This window comes from Salvelinus namaycush, chromosome 40 (genome assembly GCF_016432855.1).
Source record: "Salvelinus namaycush isolate Seneca chromosome 40, SaNama_1.0, whole genome shotgun sequence".
In the NCBI taxonomy this organism is placed as follows: domain Eukaryota; kingdom Metazoa; phylum Chordata; class Actinopteri; order Salmoniformes; family Salmonidae; genus Salvelinus; species Salvelinus namaycush.
The window spans coordinates 20,464,637-20,474,504 of NC_052346.1; the positions used below are offsets into that span (position 1 = coordinate 20,464,637).

Below are 9,868 nucleotides of genomic sequence, written 5' to 3' on the forward strand. Positions count from 1 at the left end.
ACCTGTTATAAACATGTATACCGTAAGGATAAAGAGAACCTGTTATAAACATGTATACCGTAAGGATAAAGAGTACCTGTTATAAACATGTATACCGTAAGGATAAAGAGTACCTGTTATAAACATGTATACCTTAAGGATAAAGAGAACCTGTTATAAACATATATACCTTAATGAAGAGAACCTGTTATAAACATATATACCTTAAGGATAAAGAGAACCTGTTATAAACATGTATACCTTAAGGATGAAGAGAACCTGTTATAAACATGTATACCGTAAGGATAAAGAGAACCTGTTATAAACATGTATACCTTAAGGATAAAGAGTACCTGTTATAAACATGTATACCGTAAGGATAAAGAGAACCTGTTATAAACATGTATACCTTAAGGATAAAGAGAACCTGTTATAAACATATATACCTTAAGGATAAAGAGAACCTGTTATAAACATGTATACCGTAAGGATAAAGAGAACCTGTTATAAACATATATACCTTAAGGATAAAGAGAACCTGTTATAAACATATATACCTTAAGGATAAAGAGAACCTGTTATAAACATGTATACCGTAAGGATAAAGAGAACCTGTTATAAACATATATACCTTAAGGATAAAGAGAACCTGTTATAAACATATATACCTTAAGGATAAAGAGAACCTGTTATGAGCATTTAAACCTTAAGAATAAAGAGTAAAATGTCACTGTGTATTTCACATGAGACTTCCTGAAGAATCAACTGTGTGACAATGATGCCGTTATGGTCTTACCTTGTGCCTGCACTTCAGGACTACTCCATAGGCTCCTGGAGAGAGAAGAGAGGAGAACGGTTAGTAACAGGGATTTATCCAAACATGACTTACATTTGTATTAATGGTTCAGCTAGAAAAGGTTGGTGAATCCTCCTATAAAGAGTTGATATTCTCTAAACAAGGTGTAGATGAAGTGGAGCTCATCTTTCCTATGTTCTGTAGTCATTCAAGGGTGAAGAAACGGTCCTGGGAGATGTCATGCACCTCAGCTCCTATAAAGAGTTGATATTCTCTAAACAAGGTGTAGATGAAGTGGAGCTCATCTTTCCTATGTTCTGTAGTCATTCAAGGGTGAAGAAACGGTCCTGGGAGATGTCATGCACCTCAGCTCATGCACACTTTATGCTCATCCATATTTCAAAGATGAAGACTTCAACTGTGAACCCTTCATTTGGCTTTCTGGCTTTGTTTTTATTTATTTATATATTAAAAAAAATGTGTTTACCCTTTTTCTCCCCAATTTTGTGATATCCAATTGGTAGTTACAGTCTTGTCTCATCACTGCAACTCCCGTACGGACTCAGGAGAGGCGAAGGTCGAGGGCCGTGCGTCCTCCAAAACACAACCCGACCAAGCCGTACTGCTTCTTGACAAGCCGTACTGCTTCTTGACAAGTCAGCCGCACCAATGTGTCAGAGGAAACGCCCTGTACCTTGTGACCGCGTCAGCGTGCACTGCGCCCGGCTACAGGAGTCGCTAGAGAGCGATGGGGACATCCCTGCCCTGCACCTTGCGACCGTGTCAGCGTGCACTGCGCCCGGCTACAGGAGTCGCTAGAGAGCGATGGGGACATCCCTGCCCTGCACCTTGCGACCGCGTCAGCGTGCACTGCGCCCGGCTACAGGAGTCGCTAGAGAGCGATGGGGACATCCCTGCCCTGCACCTTGCGACCGTGTCAGCGTGCACTGCGCCCGGCTACAGGAGTCGCTAGAGAGCGATGGGGACATCCCTGCCCTGCACCTTGCGACCGTGTCAGCGTGCACTGCGCCCGGCTACAGGAGTCGCTAGAGAGCGATGGGGACATCCCTGCCCTGCACCTTGCGACCGTGTCAGCGTGCACTGCGCCCGGCTACAGGAGTCGCTAGAGAGCGATGGGGACATCCCTGCCCTGCACCTTGCGACCGTGTCAGCGTGCACTGCGCCCGGCTACAGGAGTCGCTAGAGAGCGATGGGGACATCCCTGCCCTGCACCTTGCGACCGTGTCAGCGTGCACTGCGCCCGGCTACAGGAGTCGCTAGAGAGCGATGGGGACATCCCTGCCAGCCAAACCCTCCACTAACCCAGACGACGCTGGGCCAATTGTGCACCGCTCCATGGGTCTCCCGGTCGCGGCCGGCTGCGACAGAGCCTGGACTCGAACCACGATCTCTAGTGGCACTGTGATGCAGACCACTGCACCACCCTTGGGAGGCCCACTGCTTTCTGGCATTCTGACAGATGCTGTCAGAGCAAACATGATTCCTCCATTACAACATGACCGGTCAGTCAGTAGTCAGTTTATAGCCAGTTTATAGTCAGTGAATAGTCAGTTTATAGTCAGTTTATAGTCAGTTTATAGTCAGTGGATAGTCAGTTTATAGTCAATTTATAGTCAGTTTATAGTCAGTTTATAGTCAGTAGATAGTCAGTTTATAGTCAGTGGATAGTCAGTTTATAGTCAGTTTATAGTCAGTGGATAGTCAGTTCATAGTCAGTTTATAGTCAGTTTATAGTCAGTGGATAGTCAGTTTATAGTCAGTAGATAGTCAGTTTATAGTCAGTTTATAGTCAGTTTATAGTCAGTGGATAGTCAGTTCATAGTCAGTTTATAGTCAGTTTATAGTCAGTGGATAGTCAGTTTATAGTCAGTGGATAGTCAGTTTATAGTCAGTTTATAGTCAGTAGATAGTCAGTGGATAGCCAGTTTATAGTCAGTTTATAGTCAGTAGATAGTCAGTTTATAGTCAGTGGATAGTCAGTTTATAGTCAGTTTACAGTCAGTAGATAGTCAGTTTATAGTCAGTTTATAGTCAGTGGATAGTCAGTTTATAGTCAGTTTATAGTCAGTGGATAGTCAGTTTATAGTCAGTTTATAGTCAGTAGATAGTCAGTTTATAGTCAGTTTATAGTCAGTGGATAGTCAGTTTATAGTCAGTTTATAGTCAGTTTATAGTCAGTAGATAGTCAGTTTATAGTCAGTTTATAGTCAGTTTATAGTCAGTGGATAGTCAGTGGATAGTCAGTTTATAGTCAGTTTATAGTCAGTGGATAGTCAGTTTATAGTCAGTTTATAGTCAGTTTATAGTCAGTGGATAGTCAGTTTATAGTCAGTGGATAGTCAGTTTATAGTCAGTTTATAGTCAGTTTATAGTCAGTGGATAGTCAGTTTATAGTCAGTTTATAGTCAGTGGATAGTCAGTTTATAGTCAGTTTATAGTCAGTAGATAGTCAGTGGATAGTCAGTTTATAGTCAGTTTATAGTCAGTTTATTGTCAGTTTATAGTCAGTTTATAGTCAGTTTATAGTCAGTGGATCGTCAGTGGATCGTCAGTGGATAGTCAGTGGATAGTCAGTTTATAGTCAGTTTATAGTCAGTTTATAGTCAGTTTATAGTTAGAGAATAGTTATTATATTGTCATCAAATAGTCAGTAGATAGTTAGAGAATAGTTATTATATAGTAAGTAGACAGCTGCCACATAGTCATTACGTAGTCAGTAAATATTAATTGAATAGTTATCACATAATCAGTAGATAGTTGGTGAATAGTCATTACACAGACAGTAGATAGTTGGTGAATAGTCATCACACAGACAGTAGATAGTTGGTGAATAGTCATCACACAGACAGTAGATAGTTGGTGAATAGTCATTACACAGACAGTAGATAGTCAGTAAATAGTCATTACACAGACAGTAGATAGTTGGTGAATAGTCATTACACAGACAGTAGATAGTTGGTGAATAGTCATTACACAGACAGTAGATAGTTGGTGAATTGTCATTACACAGACAGTAGATAGTTGGTGAATAGTCATTACACAGACAGTAGATAGTTGGTGAATAGTCATCACACAGACAGTAGATAGTTGGTGAATAGTCATCACACAGACAGTAGATAGTTGGTGAATAGTCATTACACAGACAGTAGATAGTTGGTGAATAGTCATTACACAGACAGTAGATAGTTGGTGAATAGTCATTACACAGACTGTAGATAGTTGGTGAATAGTCACACAGACAGTACATAGTTGGTGAATAGTCATTACACAGACAGTAGATAGTTGGTGAATAGTCATCACACAGACTGTAGATAGTTGGTGAATAGTCATCACACAGACAGTAGATAGTTGGTGAATAGTCATCACACAGACAGTAGATCGTTGGTGAATAGTCATCACACAGACAGTAGATAGTTGGTGAATAGTCATTACACAGACAGTAGATAGTTGGTGAATAGTCATTACACAGACTGTAGATAGTTGGTGAATAGTCATCACACAGACAGTAGATAGTTGGTGAATAGTCATTACACAGACAGTAGATAGTTGGTGAATAGTCATTACACAGACAGTAGATAGTTGGTGAATAGTCATCACACAGACAGTAGATAGTTGGTGAATAGTCATTACACAGACAGTAGATAGTTGGTGAATAGTCATCACACAGACAGTAGATAGTTGGTGAATAGTCATCACACAGACAGTAGATAGTTGGTGAATAGTCATTACACAGACAGTAGATAGTTGGTGAATAGTCATCACACAGACAGTAGATAGTTGGTGAATAGTCATTACACAGACAGTAGATAGTTGGTGAATAGTCATTACACAGACAGTAGATAGTTGGTGAATAGTCATCACACAGACAGTAGATAGTTGGTGAATAGTCATTACACAGACAGTAGATAGTTGGTGAATAGTCATTGCACAGACAGTAGATAGTTGGTGAATAGTCATCACACAGACAGTAGATAGTTGGTGAATAGTCATCACACAGACAGTAGATAGTTGGTGAATAGTCATTACACAGACAGTAGATAGTTGGTGAATAGTCATTACACAGACAGTAGATAGTTGGTGAATAGTCATTACACAGACAGTAGATAGTTGGTGAATAGTCATCACACAGACAGTAGATAGTTGGTGAATAGTCATTACACAGACAGTAGATAGTTGGTGAATAGTCATTACACAGACAGTAGATAGTTGGTGAATAGTCATCACACAGACAGTAGATAGTCAGTGAATTTCAATCTACTACTGAAAAATGGACTTCTCTATTATCTTCAGAACTACATGTCAGATATGCCAATCAACTAATAATAAATAATGACTCTAGGAAATGCCGAATGTACTCCATTCATCGCTCTTGAAAACTAACTTACTAACTTCCTGGTATGAAGTTCCTTTCTGTGTCACTCAGTCAAGAGTGTCTTGATGGGAGAACCAAAGCCCTATCATGATATGTTCTGTAAGTGGTGGTCCCTCCCCTCCTTTGTTGCTTCACTTCCTGAATTGACGGGAGTTGGAAACTGAATTGCTCTTAACCCCCGGTGTGATGGGTGACCAGTAATCTGTGTGATGAGGATCCTTCAGTCAACAAATGGCATGAGAATGAAATGACTCATCTGATCTAGCGTTAAATTGTATTAGTGGAGGGACCAGTGAAGGAACCATGGGCCAGAGAAGTAGCCAGTCATTATACCCCAGCTCGGAGTATCTCTCCCTGGCCTGAGAGAGGCTTGCCACTACCTCGCCCTGTAGCCCTGGGCTATCAGCCTCAGCCCTTTAGCCAGTCAACCACATATACAGGAGAATTCAGGGGCTAAAGAGCTACTGAATAGATGATTACACACTCTTCCTCCATCTATGTAATTTATGCACATATTATGTGAATTTTGACATGAAATGACAGTTAGATTATTTACACGAAAGTAAAAGTGCGTAGCTCAAGAGATGAAGACATCATTTCCAAAACTCCATTTATGAATCTAAAAGGAATGGATGAAGAGCCAGTTGTGTAAATGGAAAAGGTCAACGAGTGTGATGTTGTCCGTTTGGCAGTGGTTTCTGGAAGGGTTTCATGGGCACAGCAGCTACAAGGCCTAGCCAGAGGACACATGGAGAGATGGAGACAGTTTTAGCCCACTTTAGACCCTCCGGTTAAGTGGCGACTGTTCAGAATTGGGAACATGATGAGCACTTCAGAATAATAATTTAGCTCTAGTTCTGCAAACAGTGTTTTTGGACACAGTACAGAGAACTCCTGGTGGGCTTTACGTTAACCCTTGATCGTTGTAAACGTTTTCAGTCACAGCCATAAGTAACGCAGTGATAACAAGGTCAGAGAGGTAGCTAGAGAAATGGTTTTGGCTTTCAGCTTTGACCACCACACCAACATCACTAAAAACAACCACAAATAAACACATTACTGTGAAACCGTAGTGTTCCCTTTGACAGTGTAACACAGTAGTTGTAAATAATGATCATCAACTTACCTTCACCTACAATGCCAAGGACTTCAAATTTATTCATCACATCACCAATGTCAGTGGTCTTCATGAAGAGGAAACCAGCTGAGAGGAGCAGGAAGGTCTTAGAGAAGAGAGAACTCCAGGCAGGACTGAGACCAGAGTTTTACCACGCAACGCAGAGGAGAGTCCTGAAGGAGTCTCCTCATCTTCTCTCTCTTTCTCTCTCTCACACACACTCTGCCTCTTTCACTCTCTCTCACTCTCACGCTTTCACTTTCTCTCACAAGTCTCTCTCTTCCTCAAACATGATTTATCTTGCAGTCTCTCTGTCTCTCACACCCCACATCCCACACACTCTCACCTGAAAAAAGCAGAGGGAAAATAGGGAAAGTGTGAGGTCACACAGCGCAGATCAGCTGGAGGTCCCAGCTAACGTCATGCCTTTCTGCTGCCTGTGTGACAGCTAGAGACACACACACACACACACACACACACACACACACACACACACACACACACACACACACACACACACACACACACACACACACACACACACACACACACACACAGTCTTGCGCAGCTAACCTTGTGGGGACATACAATTCAGTTCCATTCAAAATTATATTTTCCTTAACCCCTAACACTAAACCCCCTAGAAATAGCATTTGACCTTGTGGGGACTAACAAAATGTCCCCAGTTGGTCCAATTTTTGTTTGTTTACTATTCTTGTGGTGACATCGGGTCCCCACAAGTATAGTTAAACACGTCCACACATACACACACACACACACATACACACACGTCACATGTCATCACACGTCAAATAACATCACGCACAGATGGTAGTCAATACATACAGCAACATTTCCTTCGGTTCTATAACTCTTATAACCCTCCCTCCCTCCCTCCCTCCCTCCCTCCCTCCCTCCCTCCCTCCCTCCCTCCCTCCCTCCCTCCCTCCCCTGAAGGAAGACATTACAGAAACAGAAAACATCAGGGATGGAAACGCTACCTTCTAAATGACAAAGTTGAAACGATCGATATGACATATGTACAGGATAAAACCCTCACGTAGATTTGATGCAGTCATTAGGTAGGACTGTGAAAGACATAGGACCATGAAAGACTGGGACTTTGTAATCACAGACACTGCCGAACTGGGTACTACAACAACCTCGTTTTTGGAGAGTATGTGAGGGGAATCACAGTTAAAATAAGGAATGAAATTAATGCTATAAATATCATTACAAAAAGGACCTGGATAATCAGTGCATATTTCCAAATGTTGGTGATCCCTGGACCGCTTGGCTGGCAATATGTTACAGGTTAACTATTCCACTACAGTAGCCTTGGTAATAACTGCACAGTCAGTGTACTCCACATCATGTGTGGCAGACAAATACTCTGGAATCAACTCCCATAGGCAGGACCTCCACATAGTTAAGAAGGAACATGAGTCTAAAAACAGCAGCTGACCCCAACCATTTTCCGTAGAGGTCTGTTCTGCACTTAGGAAAACGCATGAAGGAGAAAAAAAAAACATTAAAAATGTAGAACTGTAGTTTAAAATACTCTGCACATTGTTGGCTTATGGAATGTACTGTTCTGTGCTAACTAGCTGCAGTTATTATTTCATTAAATCATTAAATGAGGAAATAGCAATATGGAAATACACAATGTAGCCAAAGCAAAGATTTGTATAACTAACCCAAAATAGCATGTATTTGCATATTTCTGTTACGCCTACTCTGTGCAATAACTAAATTCGCCCTTCGCACTCCGTCTAAACAACACTTTTATTTACTTTGGCAAAGGGTCAAATCTATCAAACTTAGTCCACTCTGTTCGTAACAGATTCTATTTCTGGGAACAGAAAACTGCATCGAGATCAGATGTTTCATCGATGAGAAAATGTGCAGAACGTCGGCCAACATCCATCTCCTTCCATCTTCTCCCACTGCCGGCCAGCGGGCTTCCTGTCACTACCATATATGGTGGTGAGTGGAAACGCCAACCGGATGCTTCAGATGTATACATCTGGTGAAACATCAGTGTTCTATCTGTGGACTGACCTAGAAGACAGAGGCAGTGGCTCCCAAAAGCTCAACATCTACAAGTGTTACGTTGTAGGAAATACCCCAGACTAGGTCTGACAACAGGCAAATGAACAGATACAAACTAGTCCCTGCTATTCTGGGGTTGCTACATCCCACTGGTTCAGAACTTGAAATGATGAATGATGGATTGTATGTATGTGTGTATGTGTGTATGTGTGTATGTGTGTGTGTGTGTGTGTGTGTGTGTGTGTGTGTGTGTGTGTGTGTGTGCGCGTTGGTGTGACAGAGTGAGAGAGAGAGAGAGAGAGAGAGAGAGAGAGAGAGAGAGAGAAAGAGAGACAGAGAGACAGAGAGAGAGAGAGAGAGAGAGAGAGAGAGAGAGAGAGAGAGAGAGATGGTGTGCGATGAAACTGCGTCTCTAAATCGCAGTGACGCTAAAGCAAAGCAAAACAGCATTCCTATAGCCTGCTCTGTCAGCCTCCCACATACTGTTCCTCCTGCATCACCATGTAATGTAGGCAGCCTATGTAGGCTATGCCATGTATCGATCACGATGTCTAGCAACAAACGGCTTTACCAAAACCTGATTCCATTCTCCTGACAAATGAGATGTTATGTCTGTGATATAACAGAATGACAGAAGGGAATCTGGATAATAAGCTAGTATAATTGTCATCAGGTTGACTGTAAGCTATGCCTGCCCCTGCCTGTGCAGTCTATGAAAAAAACTCGATCTGCACTGACTGAATAACACCATGTCCATGAAAATGATGATGTGGTGTGATGGTGGAGACAGAACAGAACAACAGCATACTAAACGGGGAAAACACATATAACGATCCAATACTCACTCAGTCAGATCTTTGAAACGGATAAAACGATTCCACCTGCATCATCCTATAACGAAGTGTCGGATGCAGCTAGCCTCAACAGTAGCTATTATTAACCTGCACGGTGTTCCATACTCAGCCTACTGCTGGTTATAGCAGCAACGGCATCCTTCTGACTGGCGTCAGCTTAGACCAATAGAAAGGCGAGAAGGGTCATTCCACCGACACCCTGTTTCTCTTAACCTATGAGGGTAGAGTAAGTGTAAAACATTGTCCAAAAGGCGGGATTTTATTTACGTTCGAGCTGTCTCTCTAGTGACGGTCTGTCCTGCTTTGACAGTGCTGAAAGTCTTAGAGCCATGCAGACTATTTTATCCTATTCTATTCTATTATTTAACTTAGCCTAGTTATTTACTGTTCATAATGCTATGTTATGGTATGATGGTTTCTTCTGTCACCTAATTCGTTTAAATGCAAGTAAAGGTGAAATCAGGAAATAATTGAATATTAAAACCATCTCTAAATTATTTGTCTGTAATTATTTCAAGGCTCATTCTATGGAAAAGAGCTAACAAAGCCCAAAACAGTCTGAAACCATTAAGCTACCTGTGGCATCTCCTTCTATTCTATTCTATTCTATTCTATTCTATTCTATTCTATTCATAATTAATGCTAATGAGCCAAGTAAAAGATGCTATGGGTTTCTA

General features: G+C 41.6%; 1 long non-coding RNA gene across 1 annotated transcript; it reads right to left on the minus strand.

Annotated features, from left to right (window-relative positions):
• Nucleotides 1-766: 766 nt before the first annotated feature.
• On the minus strand, nt 767-9,296 carry LOC120033109. The gene is made up of 3 exons (XR_005473930.1): nt 9,183-9,296; nt 6,295-6,631; nt 767-810 (listed from the first exon to the last, which is right to left on the minus strand). It is a non-coding gene; the product is annotated as an uncharacterized LOC120033109 (long non-coding RNA).
• Nucleotides 9,297-9,868: the final 572 nt, after the last annotated feature.